The sequence below is a fragment of the Rhinolophus hipposideros genome (genome assembly GCF_964194185.1).
Source record: "Rhinolophus hipposideros genome assembly, chromosome: 5".
Lineage (NCBI taxonomy): Eukaryota > Metazoa > Chordata > Mammalia > Chiroptera > Rhinolophidae > Rhinolophus > Rhinolophus hipposideros.
This window is the reverse complement of record NC_138051.1, coordinates 53662994-53688410: the sequence shown is the minus strand read 5'-3', so window position 1 is coordinate 53688410 and position 25417 is coordinate 53662994.

Below are 25417 nucleotides of genomic sequence, written 5' to 3'. Positions count from 1 at the left end.
TATGAAATCATTTATCAATGGACACTTTGGTTGTTTCCATGTCTTGGCTACCATAAATAAAGCTGCAGTGAACTTCAGAGCACATATATCTTTACGGATAAATGTTTTCAGACTTTTTTAGTCTATACCCAAGAGAGGGATTGCTGGGTCATATGGTAATTCTATTCTTAATTTTTTGACACTGCCTTGCATAGTGGCTGCACCAATCTGCATTCCCACCAACAGTGTATGAGGAACACCTTTCTCTTTTAATAAAGTGACATTTATATGAATGCAATCTTTAGTCTCAATGCTGTGATATCATCTTATGTATAATTAGTGAGCATATTATGTTGTATTTGCTAAGTTTATTTCTGTATTTGAGGTATCCTGTTTGCTTTTTCAAAAATTTTATTCTAGAATTTTAGAAGGTATATATTTTCATTTTAATGGTTACATTTATATTAATAATTTTTATAGTGTCCTCAATCTTCTCTTTACTCATTTATGCTTGTCCTCAGTTTAAATACTATCATGTAACTCTCTTCTATTATCTATATAACAATCAATGATGTTCTAAGTTTTCCTTTCTCTTACTTTTTAGTTGCATTTTTTTCTACTCTGTCAGAACATACGATGTTTACATAAGATACCATTTTTGTTCTAGTTTTAGATCTTCAGCTAAATATATGAAATAGTCACCATCCATTCTTCTACAAAGTTTTTTCTCATTTATCCTTTGATTGGATAATATACATCCTCTTAATCAATGTTTGTTAAAATTTTTCTGTAAATTAGGGAAAAAGAGTAAATATTTTAGGCTTTTTAGGCTATATGATCTCTATCGTAACAGTTCAATTCTGCCACTATTATCACTAAAACAGCCATAGACAATATGTAAATAGATGGGTGTGGCTGTGCCCTCCCCCAAATTTCATATTAAAAGTGGGTGGCAGACTGAATTGGCCCTGTGGGCTATAGTTTTCACCCCTGCTATAAATCCCCAGGAATGGAATATGTGTCCAGCATCCTCTGAGTTTTGGCACATTCAAAATGATTTCATATGGCCTTGATAGTTGAAGGACAGTATAGCTGGTATAATGGCATTGGTTTGCACTTTCTCCCTCAAGCTTATTGAAAATGCTTGTTCACTGTTGTCTTGCCTTGTGTGTAGGTTTGGAAAACAAGATGCCATTCTGATCTTCTTGCCTTTGTAATGTATTCTATCTTTTTACCTGGAGGCCTTATAGAATTGTTTTAATCTTTAAAGTCTGATGGTTTTACCAAGATATTTTCCATATAAATCATTCTCCATAGTACTCAGTGAGCCTTGATTAAGGTCTTCTTATATTTATGGAAAGTTTTCTTGGATTTTAGTTTTAAATATTACATCTTATCCATTTTTTCAAGTTTCTTTTTCAGGGACGCCAATTATACTTATGCTCAATCTCCTTTTGCTGACTTCCATTTCAACTATTACTTTTTCCCTGACCTGTTTTACTTTTCTTAATCTTATTTTCATTCTCTTAGTTGTTTCCTTGCTTACTTTAGTGCCCGTTAGTAAGTTTTTACTTTTATTATGATTTTGTCTTTTTCTTCTATTTTTTCAGAGTTTTATCAACTCATGTTTCATTCCTTTTTTTTATTAGCTTTTGTATTATTTTTTATTAGTCCTTTTGTATTATTAGCTTTTGTATTTCTGATTTGAGGTGGTTTTTTCTTTAATATTCCCAAGTCTTGTTTTAGGATATGTAATTCCATTTAGAATGTTGCATTAAAGTTTTCTTCAGATTCATGGCTCACTTGGGGGGAAGACTTTTCATCAGGAAAAGAGTTTTATCCATATCATCAGACTTTTTGCAGTAACTTTGTATACACATGGTATGCTTTTTGATTAGTCCTTTTCATTTCAATGACAGAGTTCCTAGTTTAAGAGCAACTTTTTCTGTCAGTTCTGTTCTCATTGGGGCAGGTTCTTTTAATAATGATTTTGTTAGAGGGCAGAAGAGGGGCAAGAATTGGCAAGTTTTGGTTTTCTTTCTTTTCTTCAGAATCCTTAATTTTCCTCTTATATTCTTTTTACTCTTCATTGAATCACCACCAAGAGATACTGCCTTTTTTATATAATATTTGTCTGATTCTCCACCAGAAGCAACTCTTCTCCAAGGTTGACACTTGTGGTCCTGCATACTCTTGATCCCCCCAGCTAATAGCCAGGGCTATGAACAACAAGTGTTCATCTGTGTTCAGTATTTTGGCATTTATTGTTGTACTTTCTGCAGGTGATTTTGTCAGAGCTTCTGCTGAGTCCTCCACTCTTCTCTCTTCTTTTATCATGCAGTCTTTTAAGCCCCTCCTCTCCTACTCTGCGTCTGTAGACTGCAGCAATGGTGGGCAACAAAATCTCTGTTGGAATTTATTTCTTCGTTTTCATACTCACAGGTAAAATAAGGTTGTAGAGTTCTCTTTGTTCTAGTAATACAGAAGTTCGTCGTATAGTTTTATTTTTTCTCTTTGTTGATTTTATGTTTGGGATGAAGAGGGAAAGAAAGATTTTTAATCAAGTATCCTGCAATTGTTCTACAAACCTAGAAGTTCCACCTATTCATTATGATGCTTTTTGAAAGTATATCAGAAATTTTTGCTGATCCAACAATGTAGCCTAGTAAGATTTTTAAAGATACAATTCCATATCTTCAGGCTTCATAGTTACATCATGGAGATTGTCTTAAGTATTCATTCCTCATGATAGGAAATACCTACTAGCCAACACCGTTTTCCTTTAGATCAAGTTCCTGGCATGAATTAGTATAAATTATTTCATAATGTAATGAGGTATAATACCACATAGTTATTGTTTGCTTCTGTTACTCAATTGTGATACATTATTATTATCTAATTTACAAGCCTTATAAAGACATGTCAGCTTTTGGTACTGAATACATTTGTGCAAATCACAGAATCTCAGAGTGTTAGCCCAGCAATTCAGAGGCAGAGCAAACAATCTGATAGGGTTGCCTCAAGGCTTACAAGCTCCAAATTTATCTCCCTACTATTCACCAAGAATGAACGATATTAATCATTAATGTTCTTAATTTTTCATATTAATGATATTAAATACTCGTGCTATACTATAAATATATTACCAGGAGAAGAGGCATATTAAATTATTATCATCAATTAATAGTTCAATGCCCAAGCAAAGCTCCGAAAAAATGAGACTCAGTATCAGTAAAACTGTTCTGTTAAAAGGAAGGCATTGAGGAAGCTAAAAATAGCAGCAAAACAACAACAGCAAAATTAATGGCAGCAGCAACAGAAATAGTATTGGCTAACATGCATTAAAAACCTACCATAGCCCAGGCACTAGACTAATCTCTTTACAGAATCCCATCCTCTTGCCAGTCATTTAAGGTAGTTAGTATCATTATTCCTATTTTACATATAAGCAGACCTCAAGGAAGCTAAGTCATTTTTCTAAGATACAAAAGCAATTCAGCTTTGGTCAGCATAAATTATCTCATTTAATCAACACAATCAACTTATGAGGAATTTATTGTGATTATTCTCATTTTACAAATAGGACATTGGAAACTCAATAGTGTCCAACTTGAGAAACTTTAGAGTTAGTTAAAAACAAAACAGATAACACACAAGCAAGTTAAAAAAGGAAAACTGTTAAGGCACCCATATTTCTACCATCTTGTAGTTAGCACTGTCAATACTTTGCTGTATCCCCTTTCAGAAAATACGTAAATACGTACATGGGCTCACACCAAACGAACTGTTTGTAAACGGTTTCTGTAACTATGTGAATATTCCTCATGTGGAATATTCCTCAATACTCTATTGTTGATCATTCACGTTGTTTATTTATCTGTTCGTTTATAAGTAATACTGTGATGAATATCATAGAGGGCAATATTTTTGTGCGTGCCTAATTACCTCCTCTGGATTTAATTTTCAAACTTCACTTCTTAATAAGTATTCCATCTTAAAAAGATGTAATACTTAAATTATACTTCTAATAATCTAACGTGTTCCACATCAGAATAATACCACTTTATGTCGATTATATATGTCGCTCAATATATTGATATGTGTGATCACAGCACCCTATCTATACTTGCACATTCATACTCCAATGCATAACAGTAGCTAATAACATATTTCCATTGAAATAATTTTAAAAGATCTGTAACTGAAAAATTAGAATAACATTTCTGTTTTAACACCCAAAGGCAAATGGGAGCGGATAGCATGGTCCTACTAGACTTCCAGAATAGAAGCAAACAAAGACAGCCCAGATTTCCTTCTAAGAGAAAGTGATCAAACACATCTATTCCTGATGACAGATCATATTTAGGCTCACTTTGTCAGAAGTTCTAGAATAGGGCTTTTCCAGTGAACTGAGGCTGAAAGCTGTTTAAACTACTGCCTGGGTCTGCTGAATAGCTAGGTAATTGAAGATATAATTCCATGAAACAGGAGGTAAGGGGCTCCATATGTGAGGCCTGTTTCTGAACTAGGGACTCTGCTTGGGGTTCCTGATGAAGAAAACCAAAGAATATCCAGTCAAGAAGATTGAAGGCAGAAAGAAAAATATAACAAAACTCCCATACAAAATGAACATGCATGCAAAAGCTAATGCAGAAAATTGAGGAATAAAAGATACCTCATCAAACAAAAACAGTGCACTTTGAGGAAATGGATTCAATAGGAGACTCTTAAAGCAATTTCAAAATAAACATATTGAAAATCTTTAAAGAGATCAAGAAAGTAAGGGAGGATTATTAATGGACCCCACTGGAAATCGTAGAAATGAAAAAATATGGCTATGAAAAGGAAGAACTCACAGGCAGAATAAACACAACACTGACTGACACAGTTGAAAAGAGAATTAATGACTAGAAAGATAATACTGAGGAATTTATTCAGATCGCAGAATGAGGAGATAAAGAATAATATGAGAGAATTTAGGAATCACAGATAACAGAAGGAGAAGCTGGAATATATATTAGAAGTTCAAGAAATAAAGGACAGAATTATAAAAAGACAGTATTGAAATGTTAGCTAATCATTTGCAGAATTACAGAAAGACTTCAATTATCACATAGGCAAAAAAAAAAACCCTTGCACTCAGGAGAAATATAAATGTGATGGACACATCAGAATGAAACTAATGAACAGCAAGTTTTCTGTTATGTAATAGTTATAAGGTTGCATGCTTTATTTTAATGACTTGGTCACTATTACTATCTTTGTTCCTTTTGAAATAATTATTATGTATACATGGCTAAATAATGGGGGAAACGCCTTATGATACAAAGCAATGAACTATATCACATGAGTTTTTCCATATGAAACGGCAAGGACTTTGGTATACAGCTCAGTTTCTCCAGTTTGAGGTCCCCAAGTACTGCTTCAAGGCTATTCTTCATACGTAGAGACAACCAATTTTAGGTTAATTTTTTAAAGATTTCTCATAAACTTTGCAATAAAATATTGACATTTAAATGATAGATGGTATTTTATATCCGTCCATCTTACGTTAAGTGTGTATTGTTTGCAGTCTATCACCAACTTACCTGTATCAGGCCCACTGTGAACTTCCCCAGTTCTACTTACAGTGGCCACTTGCCTTACCTCCTGGCCAAAGGTACTCTAGCCACAGCTCATTCTATGCCCAAGATTCTAATGCCTATCTGCTGCCACCAATTCCACCATTAAGGAACCCCCATGTATGGTGTCAACTGACAAGGAGAGGACTCCACTGGCTGGAGTGGACTCATGGAGACTATGGCTACAGGACAGTTACTACCTTTCAAGTAGACCTCGAACCCTGGAAGAGGAGAGGCAAAAGGGAACCAGAAGATAAATTTGTCAAACTCTCTCCCATCTCCATGCCCCTCAGCCTCCCAGGCCCAGGGTTGTTCTGAAACACAAAAGTTTCATATTGCCTCAGTGATGAGCAACTGAGCTGTATTTGTTAAGGAATTTGGCCATCTCAGTAGTGTACTTCCTTGTGTTTGATCTTTCTCAGTCCCTTAATTAACCCCCCCTTTTCCCTCACTCTTAATTCCCTGGAATTGCACTTTCCAATAAAGTGAGAGCAGATAATCTTTTGCCTTAGACTCTTTTCTAGGGAACCTGGGCTAAGACTGTATTAATATCTGACAGATAACTTGAGCCATAGGTCGTGTTCTGTATCCAGCCAATTTCTCTTATTTTTTATATTCACTATGTTAAAAAATCCAAATTTACAGTCATAGGTTGTCAGCAATGGCAGCAAGTTTTTGGTGGCTCTGACAAATGGTTCTGGATTGAATATGGACATAGAAATTATGAAGAGATTTCCCACTGAAGACTACTTTCATCATTCAGTCAGATACTAAATCAAGGAGCATATCACATTCAAAAGACAGAATGTTGAATATTTCAACTTGAGAGATGGCAGCAAATGGATTCCCAATTTTACTTTTATTGCATTTGATTTTAGAAAGTATTTCTGCATGTCCTTATGGTTCTCATTCTCTGATAAGTATAGAAAATCAGTGACGGGAAACGTCAAATTCTTGGTGATTATGTTATTTGTACCACACTGGTTTTTGTAAGACATCTTAACCTTTATCCTTAACATTAAAAAGCATTTTCAAAAACCTGAAATAATAGGTTTCTCTTATTTAAAAGATTTTAATTATTGCTAAGAAACACCAGATGATTAAACACCTAAAATTGTCCATGTAGAAATGGTTTTTATGAGAATTACGAGAACCATGATTTTATTTATTTTATTAGACACATTTTTAATGTTATTTTGAAAATTTTCAAATATACAGAAAAGTTAAAAGAATTATGCTGTGAATGTTCGCATATTCCTTAGATTCTGCAGTTAGCATTTTACTGTATTTGCTTTATCATATTTCTCTGCATTTAGCCATACTTCTATCCATCTATCAATTCATCTTATTTTTCATACATTTCAAAGTAAGTTGCAGCATGCATATCATTAACTACAGTTCAAAATAGTTACAGTTCCTTATAAAAATAAAATTCATTATATATAATAAATGTACAAATCTTCAGTGTGTTATTCTATTAGTTTATCTAAACAGCAATGTTACCCAAACCCCTACAAAGTACTGTCACCTCCAGGAAGTCCCCTACTGTGATGATTCCTACCCTTAATCTTCCAGAGACGATCACAGTCTGATTTTTTTTCACTATAGATTAATTTTACCTATTTTAGAGTTTCATATAAGTGGACTCATAGAGGATGCACTATGAGCTATTTTTTGTAAGAGCTGTTTTCACTCAGCATAACGTTAAAGATTCATCCCAGCCATGGGATATATCAGTAGTCCATTCTTTTATAATATATTGCTGTGCTCTATAACATTGTATGAATATACCACAGTTTATTTAGCTAACCTCCTATTGATGGACACCTGAGCCATTTTAAGTTTGGGGCTATTATGAATAAAACTTCTATAAACATTCTTATATAAGTCATTTTGTGGATATATGTTTTGATTTTTCTTGGGTAAATACCTAGGAGTGGAATTCCTGGAACATCAGATTAGTGTATATTTGCTTTTTTGTAAGAAACTACCAGACCATTTTGCCAAAATGATTGAAGCATTTTACAAGCTATCAATAATATATGAGAATTTTTGTTGCTTCATAGTCTTGCCAACATTTGGTATTGTCAGTCTTTTTAGTTTTGCCATGTTCGTGGATATGTAATGGTATCTCATTATGGCTTTAATTTGCACTTACAGGATGATGTTGAACACAGTTGTATGTGCTCATTAATAATTTGTATACTTTCCAATGTAGAGTATCTGTTCAAATATTTTTCTCATTTACTACTAAGTAAATTGTTCTTTTTTATTATTGTGTCGTGGAAGTTCTTTATGTATCCTGAATATCAATTTTCTGTCATATATACAGAGGGTGCCAAAAAAAAAGTATACACATTTTAAGAAAGGAAAAAACTGTATTAAAAATTTAATACTCAATATATACCAATAACAAATGATGAATACAAGTCATGTGTATACATTTTTTTGGCACCCCTGGAGTATGTGTGTGTGTGTGTGTGTGTGTGTGTGTGTGTGTGTGTGTGTGTATTCCTAGTTTATATCTTATCTATTCATTTTCTTAATAGTGTCTATCAACAAACAGGAGTTTTGTATTGCAACGCAGTCTAATATATCATTTTTTTCTTTTATAATTATTGTGTACTGTGACCTGTCTAAGAAAATTCTTCCTATCCCCAGGTAACCAAAAAATTATTTTATATTTTCTACCATTAGTTTTAAGGTTTTAGCTTTTATGTTAAGCTTATGATATACCTTGAATTAACTTTTGTGTACTGTATAAGGGCAGGGTATAGATTTACTTTTTCTATATGGATATCTAGTTTTTTCATCAGCATTTTGAAAAAAACTATGCTTTCTCTATTGGATTGCTTTGGTACCTTTGTAAAAAAGCAGCTGACCCTGTCTATAAAACATTCCAGCCAGCAACAGCAAAATACACATTTTTCTCTAATGCACATAAAACATTTTCCAAAGTAGACCATATGTTAGGCCATAAACTAGTCTCAATAAATTTTAAAATATTGAAACCATCAAATCATGTTCTCCCACCACAACGGAATGAAATTACAAATCAATTTAAAAAGGAAATCTGGAGAATTCACAAATATGTGGACATTAAACAACACAGTTCTAATAACCAATGGGTCAGAGAAAAATCTACATGAAAATTAGAAAATAGTTTGAGGTAAATCAAAACAAAAACACAGTGTACCAAACCTTAAGAGATGTGGTGAAAGCAGTGTTCAGAGGGAAATTTATAGCTATAAATGCCTGTGTTAAAATAAGAAAGATCTCAAATCAACAATCCAACTTTCCACCTTAAGGAACTAGAAGAAGAAGAGCAAACAAAACCCAAAGCAAGAAAAAGAAATGAAATATTAAAGATTGGAGTGGAGATAAACAAAATAGAGAATAGAAAAGCAATACAGAAAGTCAACAAAGCCAAATGTTTATTCTTTGAAAAGATCGACAAAATTGGCAAACCATTAGCTAGACTAAACAAGAAAGAAAGAATTTACTAAAATCCGTAATGAAAGAGGGGATTTTACTACTGGACATACAGAAATAAGAAAGGATTCGGAGAAATTATACAATTGTATGCCAATGAATTAAATAGCCTCGATGAAATAGACAAATTCCTAGAAACATACAAACTACCAAAACTGACTCAAAAGGAAATTGAAAACCTGAATAAACTAATAACACTTAAAGAGATTGATTTAGTAATCAAAACATTTCCAACAACAACAACAAAAAAGTGGTTTCTTAGGCATGATACTAAGCACAAACAACCAAAGGAGAAAAAAGATAAATTGGATTTCATCAAAATTTAAACCTTTTGTGCATCAAAAGACACTATCAAAAAAAAAAAAGGGAAAAAACCCTGCAGAATAGAAGAAAATACGCATATCTTATAAGGGTCTAATATTCACAATATATAAAGAAATTTTACATCTCAACAATAAAAAGACAAATAACTCAATTTTTAAAAAGTCGAAGTATTTGAATATAGATTTCTCTAAAGGAGATAGGTAAATGGCCTCTAGGCACATGAAAATATATTCAACATCATTAGCCAGTAGGGAAATGCATATCAAAGCTCTAATTAGATACCACTTCATGCCCAATAGGATGGGTATAATCATAAATGTTTAATGGAAATAAGAAGTGTTGGCAACGATTTAAAGAAATTGAAACCCTTGTATATTGCTGCTGGAAATGTAAAATAGTACAGCCGCTATGGAAAACAGTTTGGCAGTTCCTCAAGTGTTAAACTTAGAGTTCCCATATGACCCAGGAATTCCTCTCCTTGGTATATACCCATAGAATTGAAAACATATGTTCAGATAAAAACATATGTTCACAGCACCATTAGTTATCACATCCAAACAATGGAAACAACCCCAATGTCAATCACCAGATAAAAGATTAACAAAATGTGGTCTATCTGTGTAGTGGAATATTATCAGCCATGAAAAAAGAATGAAGAAGTGCAAACACATCCTACAACATGGGTGAACCAGGAGGTTATTACACAAATTGAAAGAAGCCAGACATTAAGTCCATGTCACATAGTTCCATTTATATGAAATATGCGGAATAGGCAACTCTGTAGCGACAGAAACTAGGTTAATCGTTCTAAGGGGATAAGGAAGAAGGGAACGTGGAATGAGTGCTAATAGGTACAGGTTTTGTTTGGGGATGATGAAAATGTTCTGGATTTAGGTAATGGCCATAGTTGCTCAACATTGGCAGTAAACTTAAAACAACAACAACAACAACAACAAACCAAACACTGCAAAATTGTACACTTTGAAAGGATGAATTTTACGTTACGTGAATTTTATCTCAATACAAAAATGATTTTTAAAAAATCAATTGACGATGTAAGTGTGGGTCTACTGGGTTTTCCAGTCTGTCCCACAGATCTATTTGCGTAGTCTTGATTATTGCAGCTTTACCGTGAGCTTTGAAGTCAGAGAGAGTATGCCTTCTAACTTGACTCCTCTTTTTCAAGATTGTTTTGGATAGTTTAAGTTAGGCCCCTTGCTTTTAAAAACTTGAGTACATTCCTTCCTTTCCCTTTCACAGTAAGCCAACAAGTACATCAGAATAGAGGAGAATTCTTGTACCTGCTGCCTATTTCTCAGCACAGCAAAATTGAAAAAATGTATGCTTGGCAGCTATGATTCGCTTGTATTCACAGACGTCAATAATTCCTTTAGTATTTAATCAAGATCAGAAGGGACGTTGTTCACTCACACTTGCCTTCTTTGAACAAATCAGTCGGTGGATTGATGTTAAGATAAAGAAAACATGTTTGTGTGATTGTGATAATACCTTTTCGTGTTGCATGCACAGCTGATGCTCCATTGGTATTTACCAATATAACTTTTCCAGTTTTATCTTAGTTGACAAAATGCCATTACCTAAATTCCTAGACATGGATTTTTCAGTGATCAACAAACAAAAGCTCCTCAAGCCCTTCTCCCTTCTTCACGCACCATAATTTGCCAGGACCTGATTCGTGTGCTACAGGTCACTGTTTTTCCCCACCGAGAGCCTGTATGTGAGAGGAATTGCTCCCTCATACTGTATGTACGCCAATGTTGTTATGCTGTGTCCATCTGTATCATTTGAAAAAGGAATTTTACCAATAGCTTGTTCTACTTTCCCTCTAAGTATAGTATTTGTCATGTTGGGGGTCATTTTATAAGCGTTTCACTCGCTCCCTTTTATGCTAAAGGAATATGACTTTGAAGGTTGCTTCTGTAGTTTTGCTCTCTTTGCTTTTAGCCACAATGTGCATCAGTTTTGTGCTGAGAAACAATTTTTTGTGCTTATTATGGAAAATCTAATTTTATTTACTAGAGAAGTCACTGTGTTTAGAGAGGTTTTTTTGTGGGTTTTTTTTTTTTAATGTGGCGGTTTCATACCATTATTTGACAGTTTCATATCAGACAAAACACTTAGAATTGAGAGTGAACAGCTGGCTTGCTCAATAAAATCTAATTTTCAGATTCATCATAATTCTTTCAATTACCTTTTTTCTTTTTGGACTGTGTGTGAAAAATCATCCCACTTGTAACTACGTGTGTCCCAAAACACGCAGACTCACATTTTCTGTTAGCACCGGAGCTCACTTCTCATCTTTTAGATATTGTTTTGAATTCTGTTATTTTATCACTGCTCACAGACTTTAGTCAGTGACTTCTGAATTATTGACCTTTTCAGTTTATTGAGAATATAATACCACAACACAGTAACAATAATAAATGCAAATTTTACAACCAAAAATGATAACATGCACGAGACAAAAGAAATCTCAGCCAATTAACTACACGAGTTATCTGAAAAGAGCCAAGACAAAATAACTAATACAATGCTAGCAGTGCATACCCAACATTTAAGAATATAGTGCTTAATAAAACTAGAACTAGCTTTCTAGAAAATCATAATTAAGCGTACATTTCAAACATAGATAAACAGAATTGTTTTAATTGTTTCTTCAAATACCATGAAGAGACCTGGAGAACCTTGGATAGACGGCCAGAGACCACCAAGATACCCAAGACCTGCTTGAGGAACACTGGTTTACAGCCCTACCTCTCTACTGAGATACATAACCAAAATGCTTAAACATCCCCAAGCAAGCCTATCTTGTTGAAATGCTTCACTGATTTTTCCCCAACTTAGCAAACAATCTGTCCCCTTGCTTGTGGAGCAAGCTACAGTTCTCAAATACCTCAGGCTCTGGAGCTCATGCAGTGCCAAATTACCATCAAGAAAGTTGCTATCAACTTATATTTCCCACCAGCTGTGAGTGAGAAAGTCTGTCTCCCCAACCTCACTAACTGTTGCTAAACTTGCATTTCATATGATGTTTAGACTTTAGAAACAGCACTTACTCGGATACAGTCCAAATGACTCTTGAAGATCCCTGGAGTACAAAGAGGGGAAATAGGTCTGCATCTTTTGTACCCAGTACAATCTGGAGTTCAAGCTCATTGAGTGGAATGGCAGACAAAATAACTCCAATTGTTTCTATTGTGATTTTTCTCTCCCTTTCTATATATTTGTTTTTGACTGCATTATGTTTTAATTCACATAAGCTAAATATGATTGTTTTATGAATTGCCTTTGTCATTTTAAATTTGGAACATTCATCTTTTTCTTACATTAAGGCTATGAATGCCCTTTTATTTTATATATATATATATATATATATAATATTATATATAATATTATATGTATATATAATATTTCCCAATATGCTATCTCTGTGCATGGTATGGTCTGTGTGTGTTTGTATGTATATATGTGTGTGTATTCTGTTTTTGGCCCTCTGCACCACAAGACTAAGTACGTAACATACTAAATTTAATTGTAAAATACTTTCGTTTTCTTTTACATTTGAATTTTTAATCTTAATGAAATTCCTTTTTATATACACCATGAGGTAAGCATCCAATTTTATTTTTCCTCAAGAGCTTAAACAATTATCTCCTGGAGGGACGTCCTTAAAAGTACTCTGATATTTTCCTGTTCTCGTTTTCATATATAAAACTTTCACCTGTTTGTAATCTGAAAGATCAGGAAAAATCCAGTTTTTTTCTGTACACAAGTTTTTCCTGTAACACACATCAGCCCAGGGCTTTTCCTCCCTTTTGAAGGAGAGTGGTGCTACTCCAGTGATTTAGTTATAAATAAGACAATGGAGAAAAGAAAGAAAGTGAGCTCTTTAAACCTGTGGCACAAACTGTTAATTATCCCTCAGTATTCATTCTTGCCTTCCTCCTTAGTAACAGAACTCTCAAATTTTAGCTTGGGTAGATGGCCAACCAGAATAAAGGCTACATAATTTCTAGCTTCCTTGAAGCTAGGAAATATCTGGTTTTTGTGAAATGTCCTCAAAGGTAGGCGGTATAACCTTTTTTTCCCCTACTTCCTTGTTGCTGGCTAGGATGTGGACATGATGACCAGAGCTGAGGCAGCCATATTGGACTGTATAACATCACGTTAAAATGACCAGAGCAATGAGACAGAAAGTAGCCTGGGCCTTTGTGCAGCTGGCATTTCAGTCCTGGACTGCCTGCTCCGTCTCTTCTTTTACCCCAAAAAAAAACAATTCACTTCTAGCTAGTGTAAAACATTGCTGTTTTTTTTTTATTGGGTTTTTGTTATATGTGGCTGAACTTAATCCTGAATGATAATGAAACACGGGGGTGGGGAGCTCATATCTTATTCAGTATTATATTCACGGGAGTTGACACTGGACCTAAAACATAGTACATGTTCAATAAACGTATGTAGGAGGCATGGATTTCCGCTTATAGGCCAAATAGTAGTGATTCTGAGAATTTCAGGTAAGTTGATATAATATATGTACATTACACATCTCACCTTTTGTATTTGGACTTTTAAACCTTAAAGGAAACGTCATACCCTCTCAGCTATGTTTTGTTTAAAAATCTTCTTTCATAGATAATTCGTTAGAAGGACCTCTTTTATTGGAGTTTTATTTTTTAACAATGGGCAAATATGGGAGTGCTTACCACCATTTTGATTCATTTTCTCTTGGAGCACCCCATGAATGGGGGATGGTGAGTGCTCTAGCATAGATCCCAGCCAAGGTCTGGCACTATGGTGACAGCTCTCTGCAAGGTTTATGCACTATTTAATTGCAGTTACATCCTTCTCCGTTCCCTGGGGGCCCATCTTTATGGAGAAATAGGCAGTTGGCCGAGGATGTTGGAATTGAACATTCCTTGCTAATTATTTAATTTTCGTCTGGCACAAAGTAAAGCCTCTTAAGTTTAGTGGGAACTATAAGTCAATTACCTTCCTTTGCTATCAAAGAGCCTACCACTTATAACTAAAAACAAACAGCTCTATTCTTGCCCTTGTCCTCAACCCTGGCCAATGAAACCGCTTTTCTCTTCTATCTCCTGTTCATGGAATAAGGACAGTGAGCATCTCGTGTTTTCTGTTGCAAAATTGGGGCTGGATAAAAATGGAGTGTAGACAAAAGCACTGGACTCTCTCACCTACATTCCTTGTACACGTTCAAGCCTTCTTTTATCTCGTCCACAATTTATCAGGTACTGGCTTAGGATGTAATACCCATCACAACCCAATGAGGAGAATGTCAGGAAACAGCGACGTGGAGAGGTGAAGCTCCTCACCCACAGCCACACAGCTAAGACAGTGCAAAGAGAGGGTTTGAACCCAGATCTGTCCTCGTTCTGATTTCAGCCTGGGACCATGGATGTCTTAACTTGAATACTGCTAAGAGGGTCTTTAACTAATTTCTTTCCTTATCGAACTCCTTTTCACTTTTCAAAATACATCACAGGTGCCACTTTACAGGAAATGATTCCTACCGCCCCGGACTAAGGGCCTTTCTGTGCTCCTACAACAACCTGCATCTTTATTCCAATAAAGTGTTTATTTTCAGCACTCCATTTACTATGTGCCGTTTTACATGGATTACCTACTTCAGTTCTCACAAACCTTCTCAGGGCGGCTACTAAGATTATGGACCATCTATGAGGAAGAACCTTGAGCAACCAGAAGCGGGGGTGCAAAACTCAGGTCTTTTTGATTCTGAAGCCTATACACTTATGTGCTGTGATATACTATATTACAATGAATTTGTTTATTCATTTGATGATCTCTGTCATGAACTCTAAGTTTTTGAAGACCAAGAACAGTTTCTTATTCATTCTGTACTCTCCGCAGGTAGGACAGGATCTGACCCATAGCAAGCACTGGCTCATCTGATGTAAATCTGCATCCCCCCCAACCCCCCACCCCCGTCAGCCCTTGAATGTGTAGACTGCATGAGATGGGGATATTAACTTTTTGGAATGGATGTAGTTTCATCCAAAAGACAGAACTGTAGATTCAGTTCCCTTATACTCTCCACTTGGCTGAACTTTTCTCCAGGTACTTACTTCCAGGTATGTGATGAAAAGTATCTTTCAAAGAAGTTCCCACACAGGAATGTTCCCCAGGGTCTGGTGATCAGTGTTATGATTGGCCAAGTATCTCCTATGCTCCCTGTTAGCATTTAGCATTTCCCTGCCACCTTGAGATAGGTGAGCCTGTGTGACTTGCTTTGGCCTGTGTAATGTGGCTAGAGTGACCAGTGTCACCTCCAGGTTGAAGCTTTAAGAGTCCATGCATGACTTCCCACCGCGACAGTGACCAGCAGTGTTTAAAACATGACCATGAAGAGCAGAACTACCTCTGACCTGAAAATGTATTGTAATTAGAGTGAGCAAGACACAAACCTTGTGGTTACGAGCTGTTAAGTCTGGGGGGTTCATTGCTACCACAGGGTAACAGCCTGTCCTGATGGAGACTCTCCTGAGAGTCTCCAATGGAGTGATTCTTGGCATTTTTATTTTACACCGAGGAATGAGGAGAGTCATTAAGCTGAGGCTTCACCCCAAAAGCTCTGGGCCCACTAGAAGCTGAATGACTATTATCAAGCTTAAGAAAGTTCTGGTTCACAGAGTGGTGCTGATCATCTGTCCTCCATCTCCACTGGGGCAGAGAAGGTGAAATGAGCCCAAGCTACTGCCAAAGGGATTTAAGTTAGATGAGCAGAAATACTCTCAAGGTCGAAGGATGCCATGATATCCTGGAATCTCCTTCCTGATGCCCTTCTGAGATCAGCAAAATGCCCACCTTGCCTGAGACTGTATGGTGAGAGCGTGCTGGGGGCGGGGGGGTGCGGAACCTGTTGCTCTCAAGGAGTGCCTTCTGGCTCTATGATTTTATATCTTCAATCTTGGCTGGTTAGAAGATTCATTTATACATTTAACCAGATTTTCCCAGTGTGTAAATTCCCCCCAGAGGTAAATTAAACACTTTTAGGGATACAATCAGTCTGTGAGGCCACCAGGGTACCATTCACTGCTTTGCAGCAGCAATTTAGCAAATGGTACCCTGGTGACTTAGGGAGTGAGTGCGCATCTGTAAAAGGACTTTCTTTACATCCAGGGATGCACTGTCAGAATTCTCCCTGCAATGCATGGACAGCTGAGGCTGGAAAATGGGGAGAGTAAGGCCCCCTAGTTGCTCTTCTGTTCCCATCACACTCACGTGCTATGCTGCTGTGTCAGTGGAAGATAAGCCAAGGTAAATTAGGGAAGGAGGGAACTCCTCTCCTGAGTGCACGCCATTTCCCCTTGGTTAAATTTACCTCCCTTGGGATGGTCCCCATCTAACAGGACTGCTGTGTTGCCAAAGATCTCAAATGTCCAGGGCTTTTCCTGGACCACATTCCCAGGAGATGACGCATGCTTCTGTCCTGTCTCTCTCTCTCTCTCACTTCATCGACATATAACTGTGTAATATTTCCGTTGTTTAGGATCTTAAATTTATTCATTCATTCAAGAAACAATTAGCAACCACTTATTATATTCAGGATAAAGTTTTAGTTAATCATATGGGTTCTTGGTTTAGAGGGATCTGAGTTTAAATCTTGTCTCCACAATTTACTGGCTTTCTGTCTCTATGCCTCATTTTACCCATCTTTAACATAGGGGTAAAAAATGTACCTCCTTCCTGGTGTTACAGTTAAGGATTAAGTGAAATAATGCATGTAAAAGGTTTAATAAAATGCTGAGCACAGAATAACTATTAGCTATTATTCTGACTTACCATGTACTACATGTGCCAGGCAGTGAAGTGCTAGAGATAAAAATAAAACCTGGTTCTGACACTCAAGACACGCAGAGTCTAGAGCAGTGATTCTCAAAGTATGGTCCCAGCCCACCATCAGCAGACCGTCAAACTCTCAGACCCCACCCAGACTTCTGAATCAGAAACTTTGGGGCCCAGCAATCTGTTTTAATAAACCTCCATGGAATTCCGACCCTCACTGGGTTTGAAAGCCTCTACTTTATATCAGAGGAATACTAGTATCTTATATCTGCAGAGTGCTTAAAATATACAAAATGTTGCTCCATGCTTCCAATATAACAGCCTTGCAAAGGAAGAATGGTATTTTCCCTATTTTCAACGGAGGAATGGAAGGTTCTGTAGTAGGAATGGCTTACTCACTCACAGGATGGCACTTGTGGGCGACCTTCCAACAATTTAGAATAAATCCCAATTAGCCTAAATCAATGGGACTCCCAGTCCCTTTTGTGGTTGGTTTAGGATTGGGCTTGTGACTCAGTCTTGCCAACAGGCTTGAATGAAATCTCCTGAGGAGTTTTTGGGGGTTGTTTTCTTTTCTTTTTAAAAAAGCACAGGACAAGATGACACTCTTCTCCTGATACACATGATACCTAGAGCAGCAGCAGCCATGTTGTCACCCTGGGGGAGGTAGCATGAGGCTCAAGCTGACATCCAGAGAATGCAGACCAGGGAGATGCAAAGGCCCTTGTCAATATCACTGAGGGGGGCAGAACTGACCACTCCAGGACCATCCTGTCATAGGGCCTCTTGTATTCTGACAAATTTCTCTTCTTGTTTAAGCCCTTTCGAGGTGGGTTTTCTGTTCCTTGAAATGGAATACAACCTGATAAAATCCCAGATGGAGAAAGACTGGCCAAGGGTAACAGAGCTAGCAATCTGAATTTGTGTTCTGAGGTTCTGAATCCCTGCTCTTGTTTATAACGTAACTTGCTGGGGGATGGATTCTGATGGATGATGGTTCTACTGGATGGGGCAAACTAATACAGTAATTCACTTACGTACATCATATCACATCCCACACCGCTCCCACCACCCACCCCATCAGCTAGCTCCTCGAACTGATACCCTAGGTTATCATGCCTTTATCCCCAGTACCTAACAAAATGCCTGGCCCATAATAAATGGTAACTAATATTACTTTTAGTTTCATAATGCCTTAAAAATATTTATCGACGGAGGGAATGACCACATAATTGAATGACTAAATGAATAAGTTACTATTGAGGGTTGATGGCATATATATATTTAAAGTACTCCTGCTCTATACAAGTCAGTTTAATGTAGTCTTCCATGCCTGAACCCAAACAAGCCCTTACTACAAAAAATGCCAGAGTTCAGTGGGGAAAGTACTGGACAGGAAGGAGGCGTAGGTTTTCCATAGAATCGAACTTTGTGGTTACTAAGGCCATCACTTTAGAAATAAGAAAACTGAGGCCCATGAGAAACACTGACTTACCTGAAGTCACAGAGCTGCTCAGAGCAAAACCCAGACTTGAACCTGGTTTTGTTCTGTGTCCAGAACATCAGGTTTTAACTTCTGGCTCTCAAAGCCTTCCCAAAGCCCTCAAAGGCCAGCACCCTTTGCTTAAAGAGAGTTCTGCTGACCCAAGTGTGGAAGGATTCCTTTAGGGGAAGGACCAGAGTAGGAGGTAGCAGTATGTTGGGAAAGTAGGGAGGAAGGCATGCCACCATTTCCCCAGTCTACTCTTCCTCTTTTCCATCTCCTTTTCCTTTGCCTTCTTACTCTAGTTTCTTTCTAACCATCTCTTTTTCTTTGTCTTCCTTCCTTACATAGAATGAGCAAAAGTTAGATTTGGAAAGGATTCAGACTACTTTCCTGGTTTGATTGGTGAGGAAGCTGATGTCTGAGGAGGAAAAGTGATTTGTCCAGGAACCTGAACAGTTCTAGCAGGTGCATTGGGAGGTGAAGGGCAGACCTAGTGTCTGTCCAGTATTGGGAAGGTGCGGGGTGGGGAAGGTCATGTGTCAGCTCTGCCACGATGAATCAGATGATCTTGGTCATGTTGTCATCTCTCTGTGCTTCGGTTGCCTCAGCCATAACATAGGAATGATAATAGTAGCTATCTCATTGCATTGTTGGATAGGAAATATGTGTCAAGGACAGGAAATATGGTTAAAACACTTGAAGGGTGAGTGCTCGTGGCTATTAGTTGTATAACCATATCTTATCCGTGCTGATGAATAGGATGGGATGATGATCAAGAAGAAGGATCTGGAGTTTGCACCCAGGTTTTTTAACTCTTGTTTATGCCCATTTTTTTTACCGTTTTATTTTTCTTCTCCCTAGTCTGAGATTTAAGCTTCATTTTGGCTTTGCACTTTATTATTATTTGTATTCAAGAGAAAATATGTCAGAGAAAGAACATGGGCACTGGAATTAGACCTAGGCAGAGAGACTATATTCACTGAATACTAACTCCATGGAGCTTTGGTCAGACCCCTCAATAATCTGGGCTAAGTTTCTTTGTAATAAAGAGATTCCATCCCCCAGTTCCTAGCATTGTCATAATGCAAGTAACACTTCTCGTTTGGCTCAAGACATGGTGGATTTTTCCCTGAGGCCACAGCCCAGTATGTATTGAGGCACAGGTTCCAAGTCTCTTCACTGTCCTTTGGGGCACCCCAAGATTAAATAGTGGAACTATTTGCCCAGAGGGTCAAATCCAAATTAAATTTAATCTCACCTGTTCATTTGGTTAAGGCTGAGGCTGAATTCTGACCTGCTGTAATCTTATGGTTACTGCGTGGCTGACAATGAAAGGAAAAGATTGCCCACTTTTGGGACACATTCATTGGGATCATGCTGTCTCCCATCTTATAGGCTGTGTCTGTCCTCAAAAATCCTTCTGCTCATACCAAAACAAATGGTGCTTTAAAGTGACCTTTCCATCAGCCAAATGAGGTTAGCTGCCAGTAAAGCAAAGCAGCTTGGGGCAAAAGGAAGAGCACTAAGTCGGGAACTTGGGAGTGTCTGGTCCTTCTTTCACTTGGCCACCAACTCTGTGAGTGACTTTGGCCAAGTGCTCACTGACCTCTCTAGTTTCCTCTGAGTCTACAGTGTTATTTCTCTGCTTAATGAGCTTCTTCAGCACCAGAACATTCCACCCATAACATCTTCCATATTGAACATCTGCTTTTATCCATCTCTTGTAACACAGCTTCCTCCAGCACTGTCTTTTGTAGTGCCAAGTATTCTTTAGACAATTAAATGGAATTGCTGAGGGGCCTTGGAAGTCATCTAGTTCATCAGAGGAGAAAACCAAAGCCCAGAGATGTTTAGCAATTTCTTCAAAGTCACATAGCTTTTTGGCAGCACTTCTAGGGCTCCTGTGGTTGGCCTCCTGCAATGAAACGGTGGTTGGTGCATGATGAGGCATCCTTTTTGGTCATGTCAGCTGGGAATAAATGCAAAGGGTAACAGCTGTGTAGACCCAAGGCTTTATTTTCTGTATTATGACAACATGTCCCTGGGAAGAAAATATTTGTGGATCTCACTTTTGGATGTGAAGTAAGTGTCAAACTGAAATGTTATTGACTCTATAGCGCTTCCTACTCTGATAAATGTATCCAATATGTTCCCAGTGACTCATCTGCAGGGCGGATGTATCTTTTCTTTTTTCTTCTTCTATGCTGACATTTTTGTTGCTCTACACAGCGCGCACCCCCCCAAATTGATAATTAGCCATTGCATTACGGAATTTCATCCAGAATTAATAATTTCATTGGTTATTCAAAATCTCAAACATCCTGACAGTCAGCAATCAACTGAGGGGAGGAAATAATATGCAAATCAATGAATTTTCTTCTTTTCACAAGTGAGCTCGTCTATGAGCCAGACAACATATGGGAAATTATGGGAGGATGTTTTACTTGATCACTCTATCTAGAAGATCCCTGAAGGATATGAAGGGTTTTCTAAAACATAGGTTGGTTCCTGTAATATTGTCCTTCTGACACACAGAAGACAAAAATAAACAAACAAAAAACCCAGAAAGGGGACATATGATGTAATATGTTTGTTTTCACACTGTCATAAAGAGCTTTAGAAAGATCCTACGCTAAAAACTGAAATAAATTAGTGATGGAATAAATGACGTGTAAGTTCTAAGACTAAAAATATTAGAGACTTTTAAGTGGCAAAAACTGCTGGAAAGAAGGGTGGTTTATAAAGGATTAAGGCTGCCGATTTTAATTAGCCCCAGGTATCCCTTTTCCAAAATATATGGCAGAAAACAACTGCCTTAGAATAAATCTTTTTAAGAAGTTATAAGGTCCTTTATAACTTCTATGTATTTACAGAACTTTGAATGCCAGAAAGCACCAAAAAAGGTGGTGTGTGTGTGGGGGAGGGGGGGTGGGTATCTTTCTTGATGTACATACATACAGAAAATATGATAATAAATGAAAAGCAGAATGAATGTATTCATCATCTAGTATGCAAGTGCCCTATGCCTTGAGACGGTAGATCCTAACTTCTAATGATAACACAGCAGGATTCTGTACTCCTATGCACTGGTTCTCTAGAATTGTAGACATTTAGCAATTAGCACCCACACCAGTGTCTTCACTTTAACCATAGGTAAGTAACAAACAGAATCACCAGCAATTCATTAGAATTCAATGCCAAGAAAATCTCTGATGATACCTTTTTATGAATCTGACCTGAGGCTGCTCACTGGAGGGAACTGAAATTGCATTTGACATAGTAATGTGCTTTACCTTGTAAAAGGTCTTAAAATATAGAGAGTTCCCGACATGAATAGAAAAGGGACCTCCCCAAAGCAGTGGTCAGAGTTTTTTGTTTGTTCAATCAACAGCACGTGGTTTAACACCAGTGGTTCTCAGACTTGACAGCTCATTAGCATCACCTGGGGAGCCTTTACCACTCCCAGCCTGGGCTGCACCCCAAACCAATTAAACCAGAATCTCTGGGGGTGGGACCCAGGCATTAGTACTCTTTCAAACTCCCCAGGTGATGGCAATGTACAGCCAAGCTGTGATCTACAGATAAGCCATCTCTGATGACTGAAGTATTGACCTCAATTGTTCGTTCCCCTGTAGCAGTGCTGTGTTCACACCCTTGCCCTCTCTCTTGGTGCAGAGGGTGCTTCCCCACCTTTTGGCTTTGGATTTGGCCCTGGGACTTGTTTTGGTTAATTGGATGTTAGCAAACGTTTGGCTGTGCTTTGGTTGATGGACTTGCTCTCTTCTAAACCTGTCTTCACCATGAGCAGAGCAGGTCCCAGTCTACCACTGTCCCAAGAAGAATGAGAGAGACATAGAACAGACTCAAATCCAATCAGCTGCCCAGAGCCAAGCCCTAGCCTCCCCCACAGAGATAAGAATGAGAAGGTAAAGCTTGTAGCTGGGTGTTGGGATGGTTTGTTATTCAGCATTGTCGTCTAATGGGTAATTGACATACCTAAAATGGAACAAAATAAAGTATTTAGTGAGATGCCCAACTACATTTTTGGGCCAACTACATTTCTCCTGGCATGAGAGAGAGGGACAACTCATAATTATTTCTAAAGGGAAGTTTGACCCATAATATATTTAATATGCTGTAGCTTCTCGGAACAGTACTACTGTCATCATCACCCTTCTGATCTGTTAAGCAGAAAATATTTCCTGCTGATTTCTGACTTAGTTTCACACAGGCTCTCCATCTAAATACCTATCTTCACCAGGGCGGAACTGGCATTCTGAATCATCAGTGCCCCAGGCTAGCTTGACACCTTTTTTTCTTTTACTTTTTAAATTTAAGCTCTTTCCAAGTTTGTGTGTGTGTGTGTGTGTGTGTGTGTGTGTTTGTGTGTGAACAGGGGGGAAAGGCCCTCTCTATGTAACTCCTATCAAACTAATGTGACAGGCATGACTTAGCTATGGTTCCTTACTCAGTGTTGGGAAATCTGGGGTTATACTGGAGTCCAAGGCCAAGTTAGGCACACAGAGGCATGGATCTTCTCTCCCATAAAAGCCCTCTTTTAGGATACACATATTCATGTATGTGTATTTACCAATCAGGTGGTCTTGAATGTAGGGCAGTGGTTCTCACACTTGAGCATGCATCAGAGTCACCAGGATGGCTTGTTACACCAGGTTGCTGAACCCACTCCCAGAGTGTCTGACTCAGTAAGTCTGGTGTGAGACCAGAGAATTAGTGTTTCTAACAAGTTCCCAGGTGATACTGAGGCTGCTGGTCTGGGGACCACACTTTGAGAACCACAGATCTAGGGTGAAAATATAAACATGTGAGATATAGTCTATCTGGGACATCGCCTGTACGGGGAAGGTTCTTATGCACTTCCTTAATGGAAAACGTCGGTGTGCAACACTAAGAATAGGTCCACCTGGAGAATAAAAACAGTCAGTGACCTCAAGTCTCCTTGCAAATGCTCATCTACTCCCATAACCACTTACCAAATGAGTACATATCTTTAGTCCTGGCTCCAGAAAAAACAGCTCATCAAATGCCTCCTCCTCAAGGAAACCTTTCTTGGTTTCTCCAACAGGGAACATTAGCTCCTTCTTCTGAAGTCCTGGTACTTTACCTGAACCTGTCCTAAGTGTTCAGTACTTCATATCTTAAAATACAAGTGTTGGTAGACTTGTTTTAGCTCCTCATAGAGCTCTACCCAATTCATCTTAGAATTACATACAGCATCTTTCCACACCAGGTGCAAACAACTATTTCTAGAATCTAAAACCTACGAATGAATATCCATTGAGGGTGGCTCAGAAATTCAAAAGATTAAACCTTGAAATGAAAAGCCTGCCCAGCCCAATACAATGACCACTGCCACATGTGGCTGTTGATTCTAGGGCAGTTTAAGCCTCATCATGGAATGCCACTTCGTTTTGGTATGCATGTCTTACCTTCTCTGTAAGGTAAGACTTTAAGACTTTGTCTCTGTTTTCCTTAGCACCCAGCTCAATGTCCTGCAGATAGTCATGCAATTAAGATCTTTTAAGATGACAAGATGAGTGTTCACTCTTGACCCAGTGGTGCCCCCAGATGCACGCTAGCAATTACTCCAATTAAATCATTATAATGCCTACTATGTGCCAAGCATGTTCTATACCAGCACTGTATAATGTATAGATATATCATGTAAAGCAAATAGTAATTTTCTATTTTCTACTAGCGAGATTTTAAAGGTAAAAGAAGTGCAATTAATGTTATCATGTTTTATTTTAACCCAATATATCCAAACTATTGTCTTTTCAACATGCAATCAACAAAATGATGAATGAGACACTTTACATTTTTTTGGTACCATCTTTGTACTATGCGGATTTTAACATTTATCACATATGTCAGTTTGATTAGCCACATTTCAAGTACTCAATAGCTACATGTAGTTAGTGGCTACTGTATTTGGACAGTGTGGTTTTATAGAGTATTTTATTAAATCTTGTAAGACGCATAGCAATAATAGAGATATTTGGAGTGGCCAGCATTTTAGAAAGATTGTCTCGTCTCATCCTCATAACAACCCTTATCTATAGATGAGGAACTACAGACACAGAAATGGTTAGTGACTGGCCCTCAGCCACACTGCTAGTAAGTGGCAGAGTGGGGTCTTGAATTCAGGTAATCTGAGGCTACTACATCGTGCCATGGATTAATTGGGTGGTCTTGAGTAAGTCACTTCTCTGCATCTTAGTTTCTTCATCTACAAAATGGGAAAGAGGGGTGGAGTGGACGTTGCATGCTTTCATCTTCCTCTTTACTTCCTACTGTCTAGCAAGCCTGGATCTCCTGTTCCTACACATGTGGACCTCAGGTGATACTACTCCTTCTCTGATTTGAACAGAGGGCTCTTCTTAGCCTGGTCTCTCCTTGTTGGGACTGCCCTGACTACAAACCATGCAGCAGGAATACAAACCATGCTCCCATTGCCCAAGAGCAGTGCTGCATTTTTACCTGAGTTTCTTCTATTTTCAGCATATAGTCCAGCTTCAGTTTCTTAATGCTTTTTTGAAAGAAAGGAAACTTGTTGGCTGGGCACTAGCTTTTAATTTTCTGTCTTCTTTGTTCTTAGGCATGTTGTAGAAAGTGCCCCTCTCCCAAGGAAATTCTACTATGTATTTCC